A 27,308-nucleotide genomic window follows, 5' to 3' on the forward strand; every position below is an offset into this window, starting at 1 on the left:
TAAAAATAGTTGACATTTACTGATCACTTGCTACATATCAAGCTGGGTGTTAAATGCCTTACATACATTGTCTATTTTAATCCTCAGAACAGCTCCATAATGTTCTATCATTAACCTCCTTTGTGGAGGAGAAGGCCTCAGTCTACTAAGGTTAAGTGAATTGTCCAGGGTAAGATAGCTAGTAAAGGCGTAGCAGGAGTGGAACCCAGCTGGGCTGACCCCAGGGCTTGTGTTCAACCACTGTGCCCGCTGCTTACATAATGTCAGCTGAGATAATTAGCCAGGAACCTTTGACTCAATTTCTCCTTCCCTTGGTTACTCATTTGAGAGGCAGGGTATCTGAGTGAGCAGATGGAACAGAGCCCAAAAATTCAAGAAGTTTTTGAACCCAGAGAGAGAAAGGCCAGGTAGAGGAGACGGAGAGAGGGCAGAGGACTTAGAGGCCCCCAAGCAGACAGCCAGGTCACCGGGGGCTGGGATGCTGTGCCCGCTGGCCACTTACTTGGCACAGAGGGCCCATGAATGGTCTCTAACAAGAGTCCCTTCCGCCGCCGCTGTGCCGGCTCAGCTATCTCAAGTTGAATGGTTCAGCACTGCCTCCCAAACCTCCTCTCACCAGGAATAATTTGGGGGCTTTCCCACAATCTTTCCTCCCAGATGTGGAAACCACCCCCTTTGAGTTTACTAGCATCTTGAAAATTTGCTGGATAATTGAACAGGAAAAGGTAATAGAACAGGGACTGAGGAAAATCTTGTCATCAGATTCGGTCCTCCTGGCTGGGCCGTGGGTGCAGTGCTAAGGGGATAGAGCACAGTTCTGTCCCGGGCCCACAAGAGCATCCCCTAGCCTAGGCCTGGAGCCCAGAAGTGCTCACACAAGTAAAGAGGAGCTGTGTCCTCCCATATGGCTCTTGAGGACTAGAGCAGCACCTCTGGGAGTGGGCCTTCAGAGATCTGCCCCGGGCTTCCACAGCCCCGTCTTCAGTTGTTCCTCTCCATTCCTTTGGTGCAAACTCTTCCTAGAGCCCAGTTGCCCTCAAAGCACTTTCCTCTCTCCTGCTCCACTATGGCCTTTGAAGTATTCGCAATTCAATGTCTGCAGAGTCAGTCATTCCAAGAACACTTAGGAAGCACATACCATGTGCCAGACGCAGTTCTAGGCCCTGGGGAGCCAGCAGGGGACAGGACAGGTGAAGTCCCTGGCTTCGCTGAGCTGATATTCTAACGTTCTAGGGGGCTTTTCATGAAGGGAGAGTTTAGACTTCACCACAAAGGAGCCTGTCTGGATGGGGGGCCCACAGGAAGAACTTACCGAAAATAATGTCACCAAATTACCCCAAATAATCCCTTTCTCATGGGACTGAAACTGCAGCCAGCCAGGGTCGATAAGGCACAGTGCAAGTGAGACACTGTCCCTGGAGTTGAGCAATGGCCTGGGGCAGGTCCCTTTAGCTCTCAGCCGTGATGGCTCAACCCTTTCGGGAGTCACCTATGTGGCCCTTATCTGAGGTAGGAATGTGGTCTGTGCTCCGCTCTGTCACTGCCACCTGCCTGGAATTTCCAGGCTGAGGACTGGAGGAAGGAAAGGTTGCTCATCCTCCCAAGGTACTTCCTCTTGCTTAGACCTCTTCCACGTTTGCAGCAGTGGACCTGTGGCCCTTTGCAAGTTCTGTCCACACACTGCTCCTGGAAGCAGGCGCCCCACCTGTCGGCATCATCAGGCGCTCCCAGGGGTCGGGGTAGTGTTACTTCACACTGAAAATTTGCAGGGGTGGGGGACTTAAGTAATTCAACTGGCAAGTAGGTAAAATACTAGTTTTACATGAAGAAAAAGATATTAAGAAATAGAATAAAAATTTCACATGAATTTCAAAGTTAAAGACTTAAGAAATCAAATAAATGTTAGCTTTTTGTCTGGCAGCTTTAAGGGTTTTTCTTCCCTCCCCTCCGCCCTTTGCAGATGGGTTTAAAAGCCCTAGCGTGAGACCTGCACTCTGAGGGCACCGTTGCCTTAGTGCTGCCTTCTCCCAAACGCTCTCCAAGCCGGAGGGAAATGTGGGCGCCAAAGAGGCAGCTTCATCAGCAGTTGGCAGGCTTTTGTAACAGCAAACCCAAACAGGGTGGCCTCGAGCAACAGGGACAAATTATTCTCTCACAATAAGAGCTTCCAAAGCAGAGACATTCCAAGGTTACTTAAATGAGTGGCTCAAAAATGTCATCGAGGACCCAGGTTCTTTCCATTTTCTCTCTCTACTATCCTCAGCTTGCAGGCGTTTGTCCTCATGGTGTCTAGATAGCAGCTGCAGTCCCAGCATTGTGTCCTCACACGGGGACCTGCAGAGGCAGGAGAGAGGGACCCCTGCTACCTTGCATCCCTTTTAAAGAAGAAGAAAACCTTCCCCAGTTGGTTTCTCCACCCTAGTAGATCTCCCCTCACATCACAGTGGATGGAATTATAGCCCAAAATTACTGGCAAAAGGAGTGGAATTGCTGTGATTGAATTACCTAATCCACTTTCTCCCACCTCCTGGGCCTACGCAGGGACCTGCCATCCTCCAAAGAGTAGTCACCAATACCTGAACCAAACCAGGGTTCTATGAGCAAGCAGAGTGCAGCTGATGGGTGTCAGCAGCAAAGGCAACCAACAGAGTGAGTAAGTCGCAAGGCCATCTTCCCTCATCCGCCATCGCAGACAGCCCTGTGGGAAAAGTGGGATGATTAACTGGGGAAAAATAAATGTCAAGTGGCTCTCTGTTCCAGAGATGAAAGAGCTTCATTCCAATTGCTTTTAATCACATAATTTATGCAACACTTCATCAGGCAAGTCCATCAGACTGCTTTCCGAATTTGAAAAGTTGTTTGAACTTGGACGAAAGGAACAAGCCAAGGTCAGCTGAAGACTGAACTCTCTCCCTGAGCAGGTTATGGATGTGTCTCTCTATTGAGTGTCTATGACACCACTTGTACCCCAGAGTCACTCAGAAGTGCAATCAGAAGCCCAGAATGTGAAAGTTGGATCTTATTGATCATCCACTCCCCGAGACGTTACACATCTCATTACACAGATAAGCAGACAGAAAGCAGCCAGCGAACGGGCTTGCCCAAGTTCAGACAGCAGGGCGGCGGGGGCCAGAAGGGAGCCCAGGATGTTGTCCACCTGTTTTCACAAAGCCTCTTAGCTTCACCTCAGGCCTATTGACCGAAGAGCTGTCTCACAATTCAATAAATACCTGTAAATAACCTAGAGTCCCATGAATATCCCACAGCCCATAAAAATAGAAGGACAGGAGTGGGCGATGGGGAGAAGGGGATTGGAGGTGACCTTCCTGAAACATAAACATCCCTCAAAACATGCAGAAAGTGGGCTCATCTAATCTTGGAGTTGGCTAAAACTAGAACCAGTTCATCTTCTGTAGCTTATACGGATAAGGAAGAAAAGAAGTGCAAAGAGCATTTAGTGATGCAGTTAACAATAGATGTGATACTAGACTATAATAGGTGAATGTGGGTTTAGACTAGAGAAAAGGTCTTTGTTCCTGGTTCACATTCTCCATTGATATAGACAGAGCTGCCTAATATCCCACAGGCCCTAAAAACTTCCTTTTGGCGGTGCTACCCTTCATCATAGCAAGCATATTAAGATGCACCCTTATCACATGTTAAAAATAATTGATATACAACTCAGTAAGAGTTAATTTGCATTGCAGTTGACTAATTAAAAGAAACACATTTTAGACATTTACTTAAATATTCATAACCTTTTTTAATATTGTAGTTATGTTCTGAGTTTATATTTTTTCCATGTCTCACATATCTTAAGTATTTTAATGGACCCCTGAAAAGTCCTAAGCCCTAGGCCCTATGCCTACAGCATCAAGTGGATAAAATGAGAAACCATGGATCTTGAGACCCGGGAACTCCTCAGAGAGGGGGTGGTGGTTGAGTTGAGGAAGGCAACCATTACACCAGTCACCCACCTCAGCAGTATGTCCAACAGGACTGATTCACACCTGCCTAGTGCTTTTCTACCTCACCCACATCTGTCATGTATTTGGTTTCATTTGATTCTCTTCAACAGCCTAGTATATAGACAGTAAATTTGTTTTATTGATAAGAAAATTTGAGTTAAAAGAAATTAAATTGTTTAACATCACACAACTAGTAAATGAAGGAACCCAGATTTAAAGGTCTCACCACTCCAATAACAGTGCACCTTGGACCACAACTTCAACTCCTTATTGACAACCATCTCCTGAGTTTTCTACATGACTGGGAGAGGGAAGAACTAGTTGACTCCACTTCTCCTGGAAGCAAGGGGCCCTCGCTCCTCCTGGTGGAGTGCCATTTTGTCCAGTAAAATAGAGTCCATCAGAAAGAACTGTCCTGTTAGAGGCCACTGAGGATTCACCCATGCCTTTAGTTAAAGAAAAGTTCAATGGTGTGTTCCAGGATGTGGCTGTCCTACAAATTCTTTCCCAGTATCAGCCAAGCACAACACATTTTCTTGTATTTCTCTTTGGTCTGAGTTTTACCAGGATGAGCACTAGCATGGTTGGCGCTGTAGGTAATGCAGGAATCCAGAAGTAATATTTGAACCCTTTGGATGAGGCTGCACTGGAGTGGGAAGCCTGAGGGAGAGATGTCACACTGCTTGGGATAGCCAGCAGGTCTGCTAAGGGATTAAGGAAGATGCCTAATGTAAACCAAAAAAGCACCCTCTTCTGGATGGTGTTTTCAACATATCACAAGGTGAATGGCTGTAAACACAACTCAACACTTTGACCCAAGGCCTGAATCCCAGGAAGGATGAAGCAGTTTGAGAGTTCTGATTTAAGGGAGCATTTGAGGTATCAACCTTCTTGTGTAATGGCAATGCTAACTCTTAAGAGTTTAAGGCCAGTGTCTGTGACAGTGCCCTGGAACATAACAACCACCCAACACATGCCTGTGGAATGAAGAACTGAATCATAGGTGATTAAAACAGGAGCCTGCTCCCAGTCCATCAATCCTACTTCCGGATTCCAATATTACCTGCTGATACTGGGAAAGAATTTGTGGGACAACCATATCCTGGAACAAACCACTTGGTTTTTCTTTGACTAAAACCATGACTGAACTCTCAGTGACCTCCAATAGGACAGTTGGGAGCTTTCTGATGGACTCTATTTTATTAGACAAAATGGCTCTCCATCAGGAGGGGCTAGGGCCTCTTGCTTCCAGGAGGAGAGGGGTCAGCTAGTTGGAGTGAGACATCATTGGCTGGAGTTCATCAGGTCCAACTTGTTCATTTGAATAGAATAAGATCAAATGTCTTTCTCAAGGTAACAGGCCCAGACTCTGAACTCTAACATGCCGGCCTACAACCTCAGAGGCATTTAAGCATGAGCATCTAAGTTTTCTCTACACAAGCTATGTGCAACCTTGTTCTTCTTCCTAATAGATGACTGGTATCAAAAAAGGGGCAGTGTGACATTGGAGACAGGCCTGTACCCCTATAAGAAAACTGAAAGTTTGGGAAATGACCGTGACAGGCAGGGTTCCCAATGTGTGCACAAGCGTCATGCCAATGATAAAAGCATTGGGTGGGCAAACACACACCATCCCAGTTGGCTGCTCTATCCCAGGCGTCTGGAATAAGCCTGTGGGAGGGAAGGACAGCGTATAAGGAGAATCTCAGCTTTCTTGCTTAGCCAAGCCTCATTAGTGATTCATAAACTACTCTCCAAGTCCTCATCCCTTGACCGGTTTCAATTCTGTGTGACGTGTCAGTTAGAAACACCAAATGGAGGTTGTACACACTTTAGCTGTTTGTTACGGGATTGTTCTGAAGTACTCTTGCTGCTATCCCCACTATAATATCTTTTAAAGTCCTTGAGGACAGGGACCACTTTTACATTTTTGCAGCCACTGCAGCATCTATCACAGTGCTGAGCATGGCGTAAATGCTCAATAAATATGTGTTTATTTTGACCCTGCCTCACTCTGGCTGTGCCACTAGAGGAAGTTCAGTGGGAGATGAGTCATTTCTGAAGATTTCACAATTGCTCCAATCAGAACTTCCTTTTAAAACATTCTTCCTTTAAGTTCTCCTTTGAAGGCCATTTCATTATATGAATAGCGCTAATCCTGGAATGGTAAATCCCATTCTCAACACAGATAATTTACAGCCAGACACAGTTCTTTCAAAAGCCCAGAGATTTCAGAGGAAATCAAACACTCATCCCGCATCATTCTCCACTCCAGCATTCTTTCCCTCACTCTAGAAGGGACATGATGTCGTTTCTGACAGAGATGAGGGAGTTGACATTGCATGTTGCCTTCCTGTGACTTCTCCCTAAGATCCAAAACCCTTCCCACAGCTCCTGCCCACTTCTCCATTCTCATTTCCTGATTCCTAATTCTCTCCTCTCCCTCAATATGCCAGCCACAGGACCTATCTTAATCAATTTCTTGAACACACAAGTCTCTTTTTACCATCAGGTCTTGTATTAATGTGACCTCCTTCCTTGACCACAAAAATGTGGTAGATTTGCCCCCCACCTTTTGTCTCTTTTATATTATCTATACTTTATCCTTTGCAGCTCTTATTGGAATTTATAATTGAGTGTTTTGTTGCCTTCTGGGTCTGTCTCAGTAGACTGAAAATGCCTGAGAGCACACACCATGTTAACCTTGTTCCTGACTGGGTCTCTAGTGCCGACTACAGAACTTACGCCAAGGAGGGCCTCAGGAAACACTCGTTGAATGGATGAATGAATGAGTGAATGAATGAATGCCTTGAGAGAATTTATCCCTTGCTCTCTGGCTCTCCTTCCTATTTGCCCATCTCAGGCTGAGGAGCATTTTCTTCTAAGAAGAGCGCTAGAAACATCTTGGGATATCAGGTAAGTGTATGTGTGTGGCAGGGGACAGATTAATTGGTTCCAACCAGCAGAATAAGGTATGAAATGGACCAGGAATGAAGGAAAATGTACAGAGGGCAGGTTGGGAATCACGGTGAATTCAAGAGCCCTGTTCCTGGGAGAAATATGTCCTTACAATCGAAAGAAACCACTCATTTTAGAGCTCACAGCTTAGTAGGTGGCAGATTGTACCCTCTATGAAATGTAGGTCATATGCTGCTGAAAGAGAAAACCCTGTCCTTCTCTCCCCAACAGAACACCTCTGTACTCCAAATGTGTGAGGGTTTGCCCCACACCGAGCCATTCTTTGACGCCAGCGGGGTGTCCTACAATTCAACTCAGTTCTGACATTATCTCCCTAGAGACAGCATGGGTTCCCACAGGACCGCTTTCCCTTCAGATGGCAGTCACAAGTCCCAGGCTGTCTCCCGTGCTCTCACAGACCAGCTATAAATTGGAGGTTCCCATGACCCCCTCCTCGGGTTTGATAATTTGCTAGAATGGCTCACAGAATTCAGGAAAACAGTTTACTATTACTGACTTGTTACAAAAGATATTAAAGCATACAAGTGAACAGCCATATGAAGAGACGCATAGGACAAGGTCCAGAAGGGTTCCTAGAGCAGGAGCTTCTGTCCTCGTGAAGTTGGCGGTGTGTCACCCTCCCGGCACCTGGAGGCATTCTTGTTCACCAACGTGGAAGCTCTCTGAATCCTGTACTTAGGGATTTTCATAGAGGTTTCATTACACAGGCATGATTGATTAAATCATTGGCTATTGACGATTGATTCAACCTCCAGCCCTTCTCCTCTCTGCAGAGGTGGAGGATCTAAAACTTCCAACCCTCTAATTCTGTGGTTGGTTTTCCTGGCAACCAGCTCCCATTGTGAAGTTATCTAAGAGTTTTCCAAAAATCAGTTCATTAACAAACTCAGGTGTGGTTGAAAGAGGCTTGTTACGAATAATGAAAGACTCCATTTTCATCTTTATCACTCTCATCTCTTAGGAAATTCCAAGGGTTTTCAGAGCTCTGTGCTGGGAAAAGGGACAAGACCAATATGATATATTTCTTACCATAAATCACAATCTCACAGCCATCCCGAGGTCTGGGGCTCCATGGTTTCCAGCTGTGCTGGGGGAATGTGTAGGCAACCTAACCTCCTTGCTGTCCCATAGTGGGCTCGCAGTCCATTTGTTACCATATCTCCTCTGTCTGAAGATCCCAGTTTTTCCATGTCTAATTGTATTATAGTTAAGATTGGTAAACAGAGTTTCCATTAATATGTTGCCTATCACACTAACTCTGTGACCACCTTGGGAAACTTACTTAGCTTCTGGATGCCTCAGTCTCCTCATCTGTAAATGGGGATAATATTAGTATCTACCTCACAGAATTGAATTAATTAATAAATGAGCTATCATACGGAAAGCACATAGAAGTGTTTAATAATAATTAGTGCTCAATAACTGTTAGCTAATATAATTAATATGACTGTATCATTATTATTTCACCATTAGCTCCTGTAAGGGAGGAAAATGAACTTATTCATTCCTGTGTCCCAGGGACCTGAGTCAGTACCTGACACATGGAAGTGCTCAACAAATATGTGCTGAACTGAATAACTCCCCTAGCATTTATTGTCTGCACCATTCAAATGCTGCTTGTCACCTCGATGCTTGCTCTGACTTTCAGTGTGCAAATTACATAGCCCCCACTAAGCTGTTGTTTCCTAGGGGTACAGGATATCTCATCCACCTTTGTACACCCACACCATCTGGCTCGTAGTAGGTGCTTGATACCTCTTCGCCGACTTAAACTGACTACATTCCTTAATCATGATAATAAGGAGATCATGTGGGATATATGTAAGAGCAGCTGGCATGCGTGCATTTATACTACAGTGATGCCATAATTTAGGAGTCGAAAGGAGATGTTCAAACCATCAGGGGATTAAGATTGGGGCTGACAGGAAAGTGGAAGCTGAGACTGGTTACCTAGATTGTATGCTACTTGTGGACAAAGACCATGTTTCCTTCTTTCTCAAGCACCTCGCACAGTGTAAGATGCTTTGGGCAGCAAAGGATAGAAGGTCCAACTACAAGTGGCTTAAACAAGAAGAATATTTATTATTTGCATCACGTGAAGTCTGGAGGTAGGACAGTTTCAGAGTAGGTTAATTCATTGACATAGAGACATCATGGATGTAACTCAGCTGTTCTGCAGCTTTCTCCCACAGTCCCAAGATCTGATGTAGGTTGGGCCTCACATACTGTCAACAATCTTCAGAGAAAGAAAAAAGGAACGCCCCTGGCTTGTGTTCCTCCAGCAGACGTCCCTCATGTCTGCTTGGCCAGAATCAGCCCAATCTACCCATGCTTAAACAATTGCTAGGCAAGGCAAGGCTACCACAATGGCCAAAATCAATAAAGGCTCACCCTCTAGGGTTGGGTAGTCCCTAAAAAGGGCATAACCCCTATAACTCCTAAGAGGAGGGCAACCAAAATCAGGCTTTTGACAGCAAGGTAGAAAGGGAGAAATGGCTCCCTGGTAGGCAACCAACAGTGTCTGCAACAGAGAAGGTTGGCGCCATTGATCTCTCTAAGGAAGGAATGAGTAAAATTACGCCAATTTTAGGCTTAGAAAAATGAAACCATTCTAAGACAAAGATTCTGCTTAGTCAGAGCTATACTCTGGTTGAAGAGATAAAGCCCCTCCAAAAGCATTTCCTCAGAAAGGCTCTACCATCGATACCCATGTGGGCTAGGAGCAAGGCCTTGCCAGGATCTCTAGTTTACAAAGTACGGAAGCAGGCTCACCAGTGTAAAGAAAACAAAATCTTCTTGTAGTGCCAAGTCACATGGTTTGATGGTATGCACATCCTGATTCCAGATAAATGTCAAGACTGAAATGGTGATATTTGGCCTCAGTTTCAGTCCCTCATACAAAATTGCCCAATTCCTCCCTCTGGAGAACAGAACACAATAATTTTTTTTAAGGACAAGAAATACAATTTACAGCTTTACTGGAGACTCTGCTAGGGATTTTATAAAGGTTCTTTGGAAACACTTGAAATCTTCCAGTTGCTTATGAAAAAAATAGTACTTTTACAAAGAGAAATATGTTAGGAAACTGAGCCTGAAGACACGATTATAAGTTTTCCTCTCTAAGATTTAAATTAAGCATAAAATTTGATGGTCAAGTTGCAGCTCCCTGATCACTCATTATTTATTCACTTTACCTTAGGTTGGCCCATCTCCGATTTGTGCTTTCTGGGATCTGGCAGGACCTTGGGAGCTAAAAGCTCAGATCTCCATCTTGCTATTCTCAGAAAGGCCAAAAGGCAGAAAAGGACACAGCCTCTGGGAGCCTCCTCTGACTTGTCTACCTCCTCCCTGCCTGGAAGTCCTCCCCCTTAAGTCCTTCCTCTTCCTACAGCAGGCCTTCCTGCTGTGCTCTCCGCCTGTGAGAAACGCAAACCAACGCTCGAGAGGCCTCGGCGCTGAAGAACCAACACTGTCCACACTATGAAATCTCTTCTTTCCCTGACTCTGCTTCTCTCCAGAGAGGGTTGGGGTGTGTTCTGGCTCAGGTCACAGGGCAAACTTTCTCTGGAAGAGCCTAGAAAAGAAGAAGTGAGTTATGGAGCTTCAGAGTTAAGTTACACAGAAAACTCCCCTGAGAAAACAGCTGGGAGTTTTCAAAGGGGAGTCCAGTGCCTCTGCTGTGCCTTGTCTAAGAGAAGGAGGCCTCTACCTGTCAGCAAGAGTTGGCTGAAAGCGGAGGGATGAGGTAAGTAAACTTTCAGGAGTCCTGAGTCTCAAATGTTCCTGCCAGACAGGATTAGATGTCCTCGCCAGGTGTCCTTCTCCTAGGGCCCATGGTATCAGCTGTGTGTGGCCCTTTTTGAGGGAAGAGAAGTGGAAATGCCCATCCATAGTTAGGAACTGGGGATTAAGATGAGAGAAGAGAGCAAGTATCATTCAGCGTTTAAAAATTCAGCAGGTGACCAAAGTTAAAGTTCCCGCTCCACCACTTACTAACTACATGGCTCAAATGCATTAATATCTCTAAGCCACCATCCACTTATCTCTAAAGTGGGAATAACAGCAGCTACCTCACCAAACTGCTGGGTGGAATTCAGTAAGGTAAGGTAGTAGAGCTAACAGAATATGGGATGCAGAAGGAGGTGGGTAGCAGCAGCAATAGTGTGGGTAGCTATTAATGAAATGGATGACCAAGCAGAAGGACACAGTACTGAGAGAGCCACAGCATAGCTTAGCTCTGCACTTCTCCATGGTAGAGAGAGGAGGAAGTAGAGATGTGGGTGAGGAAGCTGGGAGCCAGGACAGAGGGTCCCCGTGGGATGGAGGAATGTTGGGTGGAGCCAGCATTAGACATCACCCAGACAGACACGGAGGTTCTGGGGAAACAACCCCAGGCACTGGAATTTCCCTCTTTGTTAACAAAGTTCATTAACAAAAGCAAGCTAATGCTTCTCGCCCTAGAAGCAGTCAAGTTACTTCATCACAGAAGCAATCTTCCCCAGGAACTATTGCACTTGGAATCACAACAACAAAACCACCTCAGACACACCCGAGGGCAGCAGCCCAAGGCAAACGGCCCTGCCACAGTGGGAGAGCCCGATATTGTGAAAAGTAGACTGAAAAGTAGGAACCCCTCCAGTTAGGTCTACAGCCAGGCCCAGAGGCACAGAGAGAGACCTTCCAGAAAGACCACTGCTGGCCAGCCCAGCCACAGTGCTGTGGTTGGTGCTTGTCAGACTGTAAGCTGATCTTAACCAGGAGGTTCTCCCTTACCTGAGGAAGAAGAATGCTAGAAAAGTCAAGAGAAAGGTGAAGGGTATTTTTCCTCAATTAACAATATATTTACACAGGCCCTAGTATCTATAAAAGTTAGTGGCCCTCAGGAAAGAGATGGTTATTCATGAAATGGTTATAGTGAAATCATTTATTAATGGGAAATATTCAAATCTGAACCTCATTATAAGTCTGTGTAAAACTACTTTCTAGACGGATTAAGAATTTAATGTTTATAAAAAGCAAGAAAAAGAAAGAGACCAGTAACAGCAGCATAAACAGGCTAGGAAAAAAATGTAAATGTGCATTTAACTTACCGTGGGGTAAAGAGGCAATAGGAAAATATGGCCACGAATTCTACACTACATCTCCCACAAAGCTCACTTGAATCTGGGAAGGCTTGAGGCTGCCCCGACTGACAGAGCAGCTGACGTCCCAGGCTGTCATAAAGGGGCTTACAGCGTCTGCTTTGTTTGCTGAACACTCACTGTTGGAGCTCTGAGCTGCCATGTGAGAATTCTAACTACCCCAAGGCCTCCGTGCCGGACAGGCCACAAGGAAGCACTCAGTGGACAGTCCCTGCTGAGCCCAGGCTTCTAGCCGTCCCCACAAGGCCCCAGACATGTGAGTGACGCCATCTTGGACTCTCCTAGTCAGTCAGCTGATTAACACTGAATGCCTTCTGTCCACACCGAGTGAAGCAGAAAAATCACCAGCTGACCCTACCCAGTTCCCTGCCCTACAAATATAAATATAATTAAATGATTATTGTTTTAAGCAGTAAATTTGGGGTCATTTGTTATGCAGCAATAGATAAATGGAACAGGTAGAGAAAGACCTTTCTAGGCATAAAAGCTTGGTAGGAATCAAAATAAAAGAATGGTAGATTTGAAACTGTAAACCGCTCTATGTCGATTATCATCACATACAAAATTAAAAAGCAATGACAAACTGGAAAATATCCCTGTAACACATCTACCAGGCAAACCGTTACGAAGAAAATTACAGTAGGAAAAAATGTGCAAATAACAAAAAGCAGTTATCAGAAAAGTTAACAAGGCAAAAAAGAGAAAACATGTTTAACACTATTCATAATAACATAAATGCGTTTTAGATGACAATAAGATACTTTTTTTGCCTTTAAACTTGCAAAGATTTTTAAAATGATAACACTCAATGCCCACAAGGCTGCAATGAGGCAAGAATTTTCCACTGCTGGTGACAGGAATGTAAATTGGTAGTCTTTCTGGAGAAGAAGTTGATGATAAAAATCAAGCCTTAAACACCCTTTGCTCAAGTATTCTCACTTCCAGGAATTAATGAGACAGACATGTGGTCAAGCATTCTCATCACAGCATTATCCATAATAGTGAGAAATTTTAAACATAAAACATTCAACAGAATTGTTGCTAAATTTCAAATAATTGAATACAGTGGAGTTATCAAAAATCACAGTTTCCAAGTTATTCAATGACAAGGGAATACATTCATAACAAAATTAAAGTAGAGGGGAAAGCTAGTTGAAAGTGTATAAAAAGAGCCACAATTTTGTTTACATAGGTGGATAGACAGGTGGATAAAAAGACTGGATGGAAGCTCACCAAAATATTTGAGGTGTCTTTAGAAAAAGGGTTTAGGGAGGCATTCTTTCCTCCTTTCCCCTTCTCTGAGTTTTCCTAATTTTCCAACATAAAGCTGTATTAATTTTATAATCAGGAAAACATTCTTTTTTAAGTAGGTAATTAAAGAAAAAATTCCAAAGCAGTGCCTCTAGCAAACTTGATTGCAGGGACTTTCAAGGACGAGGAGGTCTTCGCAGAATGGGGGAGCCGTCCCTCCACAGACCCGCTGTGGTCTGTGTCAGACGCACCTGACTTCCAGGCCAGGCCCTGTGGATCCCCCAGCTCCAGTTATCTCTCTGCTGTCCCTCCCTTTTTCCTGCCACATCTCTCCACCCCAGGCAGCCACATGCACAAGTAAACATTTTCATTCCTTCTGTTAACATAGAAATCACAAACTGACAGCGTGGACCAAATAAAGTCAATAGATTTCTTTCCTTTGCCACTCCTTCCCAAAATGTGTTCATTTTATTTTTAACTAGTTACCAACAATAAAACATGAAGAGAGATTTTTCACTTCCAGGAAGATGGAGCAGACATACTTTTTTCTATTCCTCCCACTAAGTACAATTAAAAACCCTGGACATCATATATAAAACAAACATGGGACTCTGAAAAATGAAGAGACGAGGCCAGCTCAGAAATGGATCTCAGGACCTGAGGAACGACACAGTAGTGAGTTCCCCGGGTTTTCATTTTGACTCATACGTCCCAGAGTTGGAAGTAAAGCAGCCCGCAATCCAGAAATGCCAGCAGGTGCAGACAAAAAAGGCCCCAAGAAAAGCCTGCTTTTCCCAGCCAAAAGACAAAAAACCAGGCAGTCTAACAAGACAGAAAACATTTAGATAATAACTGCTCCACTCCAGCCAGACCACAGAAAAAACTGTAGCCCAGCCCCACCCACAGCAGCCAAGCCAAGTGGGGAACCTCATCTTCCCCTGTTGAGAGGTTATAATGAGGCCTCCAAACCACCCCACCGGGTGCTGTCAGAGATGGCCAAGCAGAGAGCCAGGCCTTTCATCCACCATAACTGATGGGCAGCCCTAACCTCCCCCGACATGGGGAGTCTCTCCAGCAGCAAGGAGGCACACCTCCCACTCCTCAATGGGGAGGTGTCAGCAGAGGCCTAGGGAAGAAACAGAACTGTCACCACCACCCAGTGGTGATGAGGACACCCTCACCACCAGAATTCCCACCCCACCAGCAGGAACAAGGAGCTTCCTTACCCACCACCACTTGAATGTCAGTGGAGGCCAGTGGTGAACCTGGCCTTCCACTCCCGCCTGACTGTGACAAAATGGCAGCCCCACTTCCCCTGCCAGATTGTTGTCAGCAGAGGCCACCTAAAAGAGTAGCTTTAAATAAAATCCAGAGGTTCATAAAATAATACCAAAATGTCCCGATTCCAATCAAAAATCACTCAACACCCCCAAAACTGGGAGGATCTCAAACTGGATAAAGAAAGACATTCAGTCGTGCTAGCACCAAGATGACAGAGACGTTAGATTTATCTGACAAAGATTTTAAAGCAGCCCGTGATAAAAGGACTTCACTGAGCAATTGTGAACCTGCTTGAAACAAGACAAAAAAATAGAAAGCCCCAGCAAATAAATGCAAAGTGTCAGCAAAGAAATAGAAGATATAAAAAAGAACCAAATGGAAATTTTAGAGCTGAAAAATACGGCAATCAAAGTAAATCTCAGTGTATGGACTTAAATTAGTTTTCTATTGCTACCGTGACAAATTATCATAAATTTAGTAGCTGAAAACCATAAAAATTTATTATCTTAAAGTTGTGGAGATCAGAAGTTCAAAATGGGCAAATGCCAAGGTGTGTCAAGGTTACATTACTTTGTGGATGCTCCCTTGGCTTTTCCAACTTCTGCAAGCTTTCCTCATTCCTTATCTTATGGATCCCTCCCATCTTCAAAGCCAGCAATGTCTGGTCAAGTCTTTCTCATTTCACGTCACTCTGACACTGACTCCTGTCCTCCCTCTTTCACTTATAAGAACCCCTGTGGGTATATTGGATCCACTGGGAGAACCGAGGATGATCTCCCCAGCTCAAGATCCTTAATCACATCTGTAAAGTCCTGTTTGCCATGTAAGGCAATATATTCACAAGTTCTCAGGACTAGGTGTGGGTATCTTTGGGGGGCCATTATTCTGCTCCCAAAGATGCATGCCTGTCCCACATACAAAATACATTCACCACATCCTAAAGTCCTCAGAAGTCTCAACCAATTACATCATCAACTCAAAGTTCAAATTCTCACCAGCTCAAAAGTCCCAAATCTTATCATCTAAGTCATTTAAACAGGTATGGGGAAGACTCTAGTTACAATCCAGCCTGAGGCAAAATTCCTCTCTACCTATGGACCTGTAAAACTAGAAAACAAGTTATCTGCTCCCAAAATACAATGATACGACAGGCGTAGGATAGCAGTTATAGACATTTCCATTCAAAAGGGAAAATGAGAGGAAGAAAATTGAAGTCCCAAGCAATTTTGATTTTTTTTTTTTTTTTGAGGAAGATTAGCCCTGAGCTAACATCCGCGCCCATTGTCCTCTACTTTATATGTGGGATGCCTGACACAGCATGGCCTGACAAGCAGTGCGTACGTAGGTCCACACCGGGGATCCGAACCCACCAGGCCACCTGAAGTGGAACGTGCGAACTTAACTGCCACGCCACCGGGCTGGCCCCCAAGCAATGTTGAAATCCAGCAGGACAAATTTCATTACGTTTCATGTCCTCTACGGCTCAAGGCTCCATTCTCTGAGCTAAGGGCTCCACCCTTGGGGTTAACCTTTCTCTCTCACGAATGGTGGCACTGGTTTGCAGCTGAATAGTTTTATCAGCCTGTTTTATATCTATAGGGTTTTGGAGATCCAACAGTTCTGTAACTCTTAAGAAAACTGAATTAGTAATTTAAAAAAACCGAAAAAACCTCTTCAAGCCCAAATGGTATTACTGGAGAATTGTAGCAAACATTTAAAGAATTAACATCTACTCCACAGAATCTCTTCCAGCAAAAAGAAGAGGAAGAAAAACATTTCTCAATTCATTTTCTGATGCTAGCGTTACCCTGACACCAAAACTAGACAAAGCACAAAAAAACAAAATTACACACAGAAATTAAATATCTCTCATAAATATAAATATCCTTAACAAAATATTAGCAAATAAAATTCAGCAATATATGAAAAGAATTATAAACTATGACCCAGTGTGGTTTTTTTCCAGGGATGCAAGACTGATTCATTATTTGAAAATCAATGTAATCTACCATATTAACAGGCTAAAGAGAAAAATCATATGCTCATATCAACTGAAGCCAAAGGAGTGTTTGGAAAAGCTCAACACTCATTTATGACTCAAAACTCTCAGAAAAATAGTAACAGAGAGGAGCTCCCTCAGCTTGATGAAGAACTTCTCTGAGAATCCACAACTAATGTATACCTAATGGTGAAAGACAGGGCTTTTTCCCTAAGATCGAGATCAAGGCAGGATGTCCGCTCCCACCACACTCATTCACCACAGCATTGGACGTTCTAGTCAGGGCAGTAAGGCAAGAAAAGAAAACAAAAGGCATGTAGATCAGAAAGGAAGAACTAAAACTTTCTCTTTTAGCAGCGACATGATGATCGTAGAGAATCCCAAGGAGTCTACAAAAACAGAAAACAAAATCCTGCCAGATTTCATAAGTGAGCTCAGCAAAGTCTCAATATTCAAGATAAGCATACAAAATCAATTGTATTTTTATGTACTAGCAATGAATACGTGAAAATCAAAATTAAAAATACAATATCATTTACAATTGCTCAAAAAAACTGAAATACCTAGATGGAAATCTACGGCAACACGTACAGGACTCGTATGCTGAAAATTACTCAGTGCTGATAAACGATATCCAAGAAGGCCTACATAAATGGAGTTGGCAAAGAGAGAAACACCTACATGAGTGGGATGTAATAGACAACCCAGGAATAGACTCACAGAAATATATTTTTGATAAAGGTGCAAAAGCAATTCAATGGGGGAATGATAGCTTTTTCAAGAAATGGTGCTGACATAATTGAGAAAAAAAACTAGCTCAAAATGGATTACTATGTAAAATGTAAAACTATAAAACTATTAAAAAAATCATAGAAAATCTTTAGGATCTAAGACTTGCCAAAGAGTTCTTAAATTGGATAACAAAAGCATGATCCATAGAAGGAAAACTTGATAAATTGACTTTATCAAAATTCTTTTTATAAAGAATCTGTTAGCAGAATGTAATGACAATCTACAGAGTGTAGAAAATATTTGCAAACACACATATAACCAAGAACTAGTATCTAGAATAAACAAGGAACTCTCAAAATTCAGTAAAAAAAAAAAAATCCAAGTAGAAAATAGGCAAAAGGCATGAACAGACATTTCACAAAAGAGGATATACAGATGACAGATAAGCACAAGCAAAGATGTTCAATGTCATTAGCCACTTGGAAAATGCAATTTAAAACCACAAGGAGAGATCTGTACAAATCTATCAGAATGGCCAAAGTAAAAAATAGTGACCACACTGTATGTTGGTGAAGATGCAGAGAAACTGGGTCCCTCATACATTGCTGGTGGGAATGCAAAATGCTCAAGCCACTCTGGAAAACAATTTGACAGTTCCTTAAAAACCAAAACATGCAACTACCATATGAGCCAGGAATTGGCTCCTTGGGCATTTATCCCAGAGAAATGAAGGCTTATGTTCACACAAAAACTTGTACAAAAGTGTTTAAAGTAGTTTTATTCATACAGGCCCCAAACTAGAAACAACCCAGATGTCCTCAAATGGATGAATGGTTAAACCATGGTACATCCATACCACAGACTACTACACAGCGATAAAAAGGAACAAATTTTTGATACATGGAACAACCTGGACAAATCTCCAGGTAATCATGCTGAATGAAAAAAGCCAATCCCAATATAGTGTATAATTTCATTAAATAACATTCTAGAAAAGTCAAAATTATAGAAATGGAGAACATATTAGTGATTGCCAAGGATTAAGAGGTGGTGGGGGATAGGAGGGAAGTGAGTGCAGCTGAAAAAGGGCAACATGAGGGATCATTGTGCTGATGGAAATATTCTGTACCCTGACCTTATCAGTATCAACCCTGGGTGTAATACTGCAAGATGTTACCATTGGCGGAAACTGGGTAAGGAGTACAAGGGACCTTTCTGCATTATTTCTTTCAATGGCATGTGATCTACAATTATTTCAACATAAAAAATTAATTAAAAAATTTTTAATTGTAATTTCACATAAAAATCTAAATCTCTGTCTTCTCTGGAAAAATCATAATGTCTGACTCACTTTCACATATGGCTAAAATGGGCTGGAGCAGAGCAGCAGCTGCAACTCAAGCTTGGGCGTGCACTTACCAGTTTATCCCAGTCCTCACCATTCCCTATTGTCTTCCTATCACCTAGGCTCAGGATTCTCTGCTATTCATTACCAGCTTGCCCTGCTAATTTTCTCACATCCAGTGAAGGTCCCTTGTCTCTCCCCTATAAGCATTTGAATTTCCCATTTTTGTGGATTCCTGACACCAGTAAAGCAGGGTGGAAGCAGAGCTCAGTCATGCTAACACATTAGCTCATGGAAACACCTTAACACTTTATAGCTCACATCCAAAAAAATGTGTACCCGAGACATGATACCATATAGTGGAAACTCCTGGAAGTCAGACAGACTTGAGCTATAATCATGGTTTTTCCACCTGACCTTCAGCAAATTATTTGAATTTTCACATATTTACTTATCAACTGGGAACTGTTAATTCAATCTAACTAAAACACCTACCCCACGTAGATGCTCATGAATATGTTCTCCCCATAACAACAGGATGCCTCTCTTCTCTTATTGCTTTGTGATTCCGCCTTAGTAGCCAATAGCTTCTGCTAACAGAGGTTGGCTCCCACTGGAGTTTGAAACACATGTTTACCACTAACCAGGAAGGTAGGCGCCACTTTGCTTAGCCTCTTTCCAGCACTCTCACCATCCTCACAATAATCCTGCAAAACATGATTACTTGTATTATGCTCATTTTACAAATGAGGAATTTGAGGCACAGAGTTATTTGGTTATTTACTTCTGCCAATAAATCTGACTCTAAAATCTGCATTTAACTATTTTTCCACTGCCTCTCTCTGTTTCAGGCTTGGCAGAATTTTGGTAGAGCTTTTCTTTCCACACTCTCCCCAGGGACCAGCCCGTGTCTTTTGCACGTCTTCACCTATCAAAAAGCTAAGGTCAAGGATAACTTCCCGGGCAGCCCCAGTTTGTGGCCATGGGGAGACTTGGAAAACCCCGTCTCTTTTTTCCCTTCTTCCCTTGACCCACGGAATCTCTTAGGATGAGTGTGTGACTCAGGTAGCTGCAGGTTGCACTGTTTGAAGATTTTCAGATGCCATGCACCGAGCACGTAGTGTTATGATGGAGAACATTCTCCTATAGTAGTTTTATTGGCATCTCTTCACAATCCGATGCTCTTTTCCTGGCACGAACTTATATTGGCAAAGAGAAAGGGACAAAAAACACACAAAACAGGCTGAGTGAAATACCAGCTCTCCCCTGAGGATTGGTTGCTGGCTGAGCTCTCAGGGCTTGTCGCTCACCGGAGATGAAGATACGCAAGAACAACAGGGCACTCCCTGCCTCTTGACAGAGTGTCCAGGAGCTTCCCAGGATATGAAACCGGAGAAACGTCTTCGGCTCACTTCTCAGTGGTTGAGACTCTCCAGTAAGACAAAGCTGGAATGGATTCCTGGCTCCTCGGCTTCTCAGCTGTAGGAACCTGGGCAAGGTTCTTAATGTCTCTTGCTAAGTCTCCGTTTTCTCATTTTGTAAAATGGAGGTCATAATCATGGTAATGCCTTCTTTACAGGGTCTCTGAAGGAAATAAATGAGGTGATACAGGAAATGTGTTTACCCCTCTGCCTCATATGCAGCAAGCACTCAATAAATGTTAGTATTATTATATTAGCAGTGGGATTTGTGATAAGCCAGAAAAAAATAATAGCCATTAGTATAATCATAAGCTGTGGGCTTTGTAATATGCCTGAAAAAAGAGGTGGTGGTGAAGGTGGTGGTATTTTAACCATTATCAGCACAAAAGCCAGAGGAAAAAAAGATCAGACTTCCACAAGTGTTCCAGAGGTAGCTCACTTCCCACAAAAGTTGTATTTGTCGGAGATTCTCTGCATTTAAATATTTAAAAACTAAAACATGTTTTCCCATTAGATGATAATTCCAGGAATGTTTTTTGTTCAATTTTGATAATTTTAACTGTTTCATTTAAATAATGTCCTGTTTTCACCTCTTTGTAGCTTTGTAACCTTGGGCAACGTTATTTACCTCTTTAACTATCAGTTTTCTGGTCTGTAAAACTTAAGTTTTGGCACCTGAGACAGTGTGCACTTTTCATAAGTGCTCTGTGAAAGTGTAACCCCCAAAGAAATGCTGAGTTATAATGGCTCCAGCGCCACGCTCCTGACTTGAGCCATTTGTAAGTGAGGTATACTTTCAGTTAGAAAATAACAACCACTTAATTTGTCCTATAAAGTTCAAATTTTGTACAACATATTATCTTAAAGGAAGGCAAAACTTTAGAGGAAAACGTGCTAATGAGATACAAGCATTTAAGTGAAGAAGAAGATTTGAAAAACTTGATTAATGTCTTAGGAAGATGAGAAAATTCTCCCCATTTCACAGGAAGGTAGATTGATGGTTGAAGAACAGAAGAATTTCTTAGTGGTTATCACAAAACCAGTCTCTTTGACTTCAGGTTCTCCTATTTCCCAGGCGGCCTGAAAAATGTGACCAAACGAATCCTACTCACACACTGGTTTTCTTCTTACACTCCCCTGCTCAAGAATCCCCAGGGTCCCTAACTACCCACCTGGAAAGCTCCAGCTCCATAGCCGGGCATTTAATTGTCTTCCTTTATAACGTGGTCCCCTCCCCTTCTCTGGTCGGGCCCTTGCCTTTGCCCTAATCTTCGTCTTCTCCCGCATCCCTGCTCCATTGTCTCCTGGGCAGGGCGCGCTCATCTCCGAGGCCAAACATTTGCCCCTGCTAGACACTCACCTCCGTGCTTGTCCTTTCACTCTATTTAAATCCTACCAACACCTGCTTATTTTCTTCTTTTTGCCCATCTGTATTTTCTTAGTTTTCTGCAATGTTTTTTACTTAAGTCCTAGGGCCCAGCACCCACACTTCCTTCTCCAAAAGTCTTGGCTGACTTGTATGAGTCCTTCCAGAATTACTATCTGGACCACCTACCAGAGCTCTTCGCTCTCCTGTGGGTGGATCTCTCTCCCCAACCAAACCCTTCGGCGGTAGGGCCAAGGGCCAGGCCTTTTCTTTCTTGTGAATTGTGTTTTGTTTGTTCTATGACTCTTTCCAGAAAGGCTTTAGGACAGCTTACAAGAACAAACACACACACAAAATAACAGCGAAACATAAATAGTAACAGGCAGAAGAGGAGGCCAATGAAGATAAACAGGCAGTGTAGACTCTGACTCAATCCCAAGTATTCTACATCCTAATGTCCATGTTACCACCTTTTCCTGAAACCGTAGCAAGGAGAGAGCAGGAAGAAAATCAAACGCAAGTAAAAAGAAGGACATTGTAACAGAAAGAATCTCATATTCTGAATCCTTCATTCATTCATTTATTCCTTCAGTCAATAAAAATTTTAAGCATGTATTATGTACCATGTACTGCTTATATAACTAGTCCCATAACTTGATCATTTAGCCTCATTTGTTAGATGATAATTTGTGTGTGTGTGTTTCTTCCCTATTGAATGTAAAATGAATTTGAAAGAAAGCATTATTTCTAGATTATCTAACATGGAAAGCCAGGACTGGTCCAAGTGTTTGAAATCTAAAGCTAATTTGCAAAGTAAACATTGACCCTAAAAGTCCAGTGTTTGCTGACTTTTCTTTATAGTTCATGTGTGGTAGGTTTTCATGGAAAGTTGCATTTATGAAGAGAATTGGGTAAATCTAATGACCAATGAACATACAAAAATTCGTCAACCTCACTGGTAATCAAGTAATTGAAAATGTGATGTCATTTTTAAACATAATGTAAAAGCACAATGAAATTTCACTACATACTCACTAGAATGTCTAAAATTTAAAACACCAAATGTGGAAAGGGTTTAGAATAAGCAGGTCTCTGATAAGTATGGAAATTGGCACAACCATTTTGGAAAACTGTTTAGAAGTTTTATAAGAAGTTAAAATGGACATTTACCCTATGACCTAGCAATTCCACTCCCAGCTATTTGTCCAAGAAAAAGGAAAATATTTGTCTACAAAAAGGCTTGTATAAGAATATTCATAGCAGCTTCATTCACAGTAGCCAAAATTGGAAACAATCCAGATGTTCTCAACATAAGAATGAATAAACAAGATGTCACACGGAAAATGTCAAATGGAAAGATATTCACCAATAAAAAAGTAACAAACTACTGATAGATGAAACAATATGGATAACTTTCAAAAATATATGGAATGAAAGTATATGGTATACGATTTCATTTATAGGAAATTCTAGAACTTACAGTGATGGAAATCAGATCAATGTTTGCTTCTTGAGAGGTAAAGGGAGATTAAGAAAGGACACCAGGAAAATTTCTGATATGACTAAAATATTCTGTTTTTTATTTTAAAGATCGGCGCCTGAACTAACAACCATTGCCAATCTTCTTTTTTTTTTTTTTCCTGCTTTATCTCCCCAAACCCCCCTGTACATAGTTGTATATCTTAGTTGCAGGTCCTTCTAGTTGTGGGATGTGGGACGCCACCTCAACGTGGCCTGACGAGCGGTGCCATGTCCACACCCAGGATCTGAACCCTGGGCTGCCGCAGCAGAGCGCGCGAACTTAACCACTCGGCCACAGAGCCGGCCCCTATTCTGTGTTTTGATATACATTCTTCAAAATTTATTGACAGTAGGTACACATAAAATATGACCATTTCACTGTATTCTATCTCAATAAAACAAACAAACAAACTTTAAAAGGTAATGCTGAGGGAAATTTTGGGAGTTGGAATTGCTCTAAAACTGGATTGTGTTAGTGGTTTTACAACCGTATAAATGTATTAAAAAATCATTGAACTGTTCACTTACAACGAGTAAATTTTATGTCAATTATACCTCAATACACTATTAAGTAAAAGATAATGCATTCAATATTTTACTGGAAGTACCAGCTAATATAATAGGACAAGAAAAGGAAATAACAGGTATACAATTGGGAAGGAAGAAATAAAACTGTCTTTGTTTACAGACGACATGGTCATCTACACAGAAAATCCAAAAGAATCAAACAAAAACAAAAAGAAACGTCTGGTACTAATAAGCAATTATAGGAAGGTGGCAGAATACAAGGTTAATATACAAAAGTCTATCACTTCCCTATATACCACCAATGAAAAAGTGGAATTTGAAATTAAAAACACAATACCACTTACATTCACATGCCCAAAAATGAAATACTTAGTTATAAATCTAACAAAATATGCGTAAGACCTATATGAGGAAAACTACAAAATTCTGAAGAAAGAAATCAAAGAATGAAATAATTGGAGAGATATTCCATGTTCATGTATAGGAAGAACCAATATTGTCAAGATGTCAGTTCTTCTCAACTTCATCTGTAGATTCAATGTAATCCCAATCAAAATCCCAGCAAGTTGTTTTGTGGACATCAATAAAATGAGTCTAAAGTTGATATGTAGAGGCAAGAGACCCAGAATAGCTAACTCAATATTGAAGGAAAGGAATAAAGTTGAAGGACTGATGCTACCTGACTTCAAGACCTACCTATCTTTCTGATGCAGTAATCGAGACATGAGGCACTGATGAAAGATAGACAAATAGACCAGTTGAGCAGAATCGAGAGCCCAGAAATAGGCCCACATAAATACAGTCAACTGATCTTTGACAAAGGAGCAAAGGCAATACAGTGAAGCAAAGATGGTTTTTTCAACAACTAAACATCTACATTCAAAAAAAACAAAAATGAATCTAGACATGGACATTACGCTCTTCACAAAAATTAACTCAAAATGGATCATAGACCTAAATATACAACTCCTGGAAGATGAAATAGGAGATCTAGACGACCTCGGGTATGGCGATGACTTTTCAGATACAAAACCAAAGGCAGGATCCATGGAAGAAACAATCGATAATTGAACTTCATTAAAATCAAAAACTTCTGCTCTGCAAAAGACGATGTCAAGAAAATGAGATGACAAGTCACAGACCGGGAAAAAATATTTGCAAAGGACACATTTAAAAAAGGACTGTTATTGAAAAAATACAAGGAACTCTCAAAATGCAACAATAAGAAGACAAACAACCCAACTAAAAAATGGCCAAAGATCTTAACAGATAACTCACCAAAGAAGATATGCAAATAGAAAATAAGCATATAGAAAGATGCTCCGCTTCATATGTCATTCGGCAAATGCAAATTAAAACAACAATAAGACATTGCTACATACCCATTTGAATGACTCAGATCCAGAACACGGACAACACCAAATGCACGTGAGGATGTGGAGCAGTAGGAAGTCTCATACATTGCTGGTGAGAATGCAAAATGGGACAGCCACTTTGGAAGACAGTTTGACAGTTTCTTCCAAAACTAAACATACTCTTACCATGTGATCTAGCAATTGAGCTCCTTGATATTTACCCAAAGGAATTGAAAACTTTGGTCCACACAAAAACTTGCACACAGATTTTACAGCAGCTTTATTCGTAATTGCTAAAACTTGGAAGCAACCAAGTTGTCCTTCAGCAGGTGAATGGATAAATAAACTGTGGTGCATCCACACAATGGACCGTTATTCAGTGCTAAAAAGAAATGAGCTATCAAGCCATGAAAAGACATGGAGGAAGCTTAAATGCATATCAGCAAGTGAAAGAAGCCAATCTGAAAAGGCTACATATTGTGTGATTTCAATTATGTGACATTCTAGAAAAGACAAAATTATGGAGACAGTAAAAAGATAGTGGTTGCCAGGATATGGAGGATCGGGAGCAAAGGAGGGATGAAAAGAAATAGCACAGAGGATTTTTAGGTCAGCCAAAAACTCTGCACTGGACCCACCCAGTGGCATGGCGGTTAAATGCGCACGTTCCACTTCCAGTTGGCAAGCCACGCTGTGGTAGGCGTCCCACATATAAAGTAGAAGAAGATGGGCAAGGATGTTAACTCAGGCCTAGTCTTCCTCAGCAGAAAGAGGAGGATTGGTGGCAGATATTAGCTCAGGTCTAATCTTCCTCAAAAAAACAAAACAAAACAAAAAAAACACCTCTGCACAATACTATAATGATGGATACATGTCATTACACATTTGTCCCAACCTATTGAATGTACAACACCAAAAGTGAGCCCTAATATAAGCTATGGGCCTTGGGTGATTGTGACGTCTCAATGTAAATTCATCAGTTGTAACAAATGTACTCTGATGAGGGATGTTGGTAACGGGGGAGGCTATGTATGCGTGGGGGCAGGGAGTATATGGGAAATATCGTACCTTCTTCTTAATTTTGCTGTGAACCTAAAACTGCTCCCAAAAATAATATCTTTAAAAAAAAAATAATGCACACGGCTGTTGGGGTGCAGAAGATAACCACTTACAGATTTCTGGGTACAACTGTTTTCAGAGTGGTTGGATGACGCATATCAAAGGTCTTCGGGCCGAATAATTCCTCTTTAGAAATTCCCCTGCAGAAAATTTCCCCCACGAAAATAATCAAGGACATGCACAAAGATTTATTTAAAAGATGTACATTGAATTGAAGGTCATTTGTAATGGATAAAAACTGGAAGCAACTTTATGTCTACCATACCACATGAGTGAATAAATGTGTATAAATGTGTGTACAAACTGTAGCTAATACAATAATGCTGTAAATTAATGTTCATCAACATGGAAAGCTGTTCACAACATATTAATAGAAAAAACAGGTTGGAGAAAATATGCAGAAAACAGCATGGTTACTTTTATTACGTAGTACTTTTAGTATTACGCAGTAGTTTTATTATGGAGAGAGTTCTGAAGGGGTATACAGAAGGTGAGGACGGTAACCATCTCTGGGTGGTAGCACTATGGGGATAACTTTCTACTTTTTCATAATAATTATACATGTCTTACAAAAGATATATATGTTATTTTTCAATTTTCAACATCTTTAAAATGAGTTAATGGGAGAAGACAGAGATCGTCAGGACTGTGGTACGTATGTGGTAAACATGGATTTCTGATGAGTTCTGAAAATTTGGTGCACGCTACTTTAACCCAATAGATGCGTGTAAATTGGATTGCATTTTCCATTATGTTAATGGAAGAAAAATCTGCAAGAAAAGTAGAGAATCATTTGATAAGGTGAATGACTGTTGCCCCACGTTTCTGTTTTGGAAGCTCACATCATTTCAACTTCCAGTACTGCTTAAAGCAGAAAACACTCAAATCATTATTCTTTTGTAATATCCTGGTCAAATTCCTAATCACAACCATTTTAAGAAAGGCCAAGGGTCAGTGTTGTGTTTTCACTTTCCCAATTTACAGAGTTTTCACTTTGCCCATTCTCAACCACGCTGGAAACTGTCTGAAAGGGAAGAATTCACATACTTGGAGAATTTGGTTGATTTCTGGGATGAATGAAACTTGTCAGATAACTCTGCCTCCAACGGGCTCTGAGCAGGAAACAAACAGGAGAAAAACAAAGAAAGCAGGCACATCTGGGTGAAATCAACCACTCAAAACAACCCTTCCTAGAAACACGGGAAATAAAGACACCTAGAGTGTAGCTTTCTCCAAAGAGCTGGAGCTCCAGACGTGGATCACTGTGGTTGCACTGTCCCTGTCTGAAGAGAGAGTGAAACT

The 27,308-nt window shown here is 41.9% G+C and overlaps 2 long non-coding RNA genes across 2 annotated transcripts; both read right to left on the reverse strand.

Annotated features, from left to right (window-relative positions):
- LOC138924208 (uncharacterized) lies at window positions 1–27,308 on the reverse strand. Its single transcript, XR_011438971.1, has 4 exons — window positions 27,222–27,308; window positions 27,054–27,118; window positions 2,577–2,698; window positions 1–2,334 (listed from the first exon to the last, which is right to left on the reverse strand). It is a non-coding gene; the product is annotated as an uncharacterized lncRNA (long non-coding RNA).
- Window positions 10,111–12,160, reverse strand: LOC111773442 (uncharacterized). The gene is made up of 3 exons (XR_002807831.2): window positions 12,038–12,160; window positions 10,657–10,847; window positions 10,111–10,521 (listed from the first exon to the last, which is right to left on the reverse strand). It is a non-coding gene; the product is annotated as an uncharacterized lncRNA (long non-coding RNA).

Source organism: Equus caballus, chromosome 5 (assembly GCF_041296265.1).
Source record: "Equus caballus isolate H_3958 breed thoroughbred chromosome 5, TB-T2T, whole genome shotgun sequence".
In the NCBI taxonomy this organism is placed as follows: Eukaryota; Metazoa; Chordata; class Mammalia; order Perissodactyla; family Equidae; genus Equus; species Equus caballus.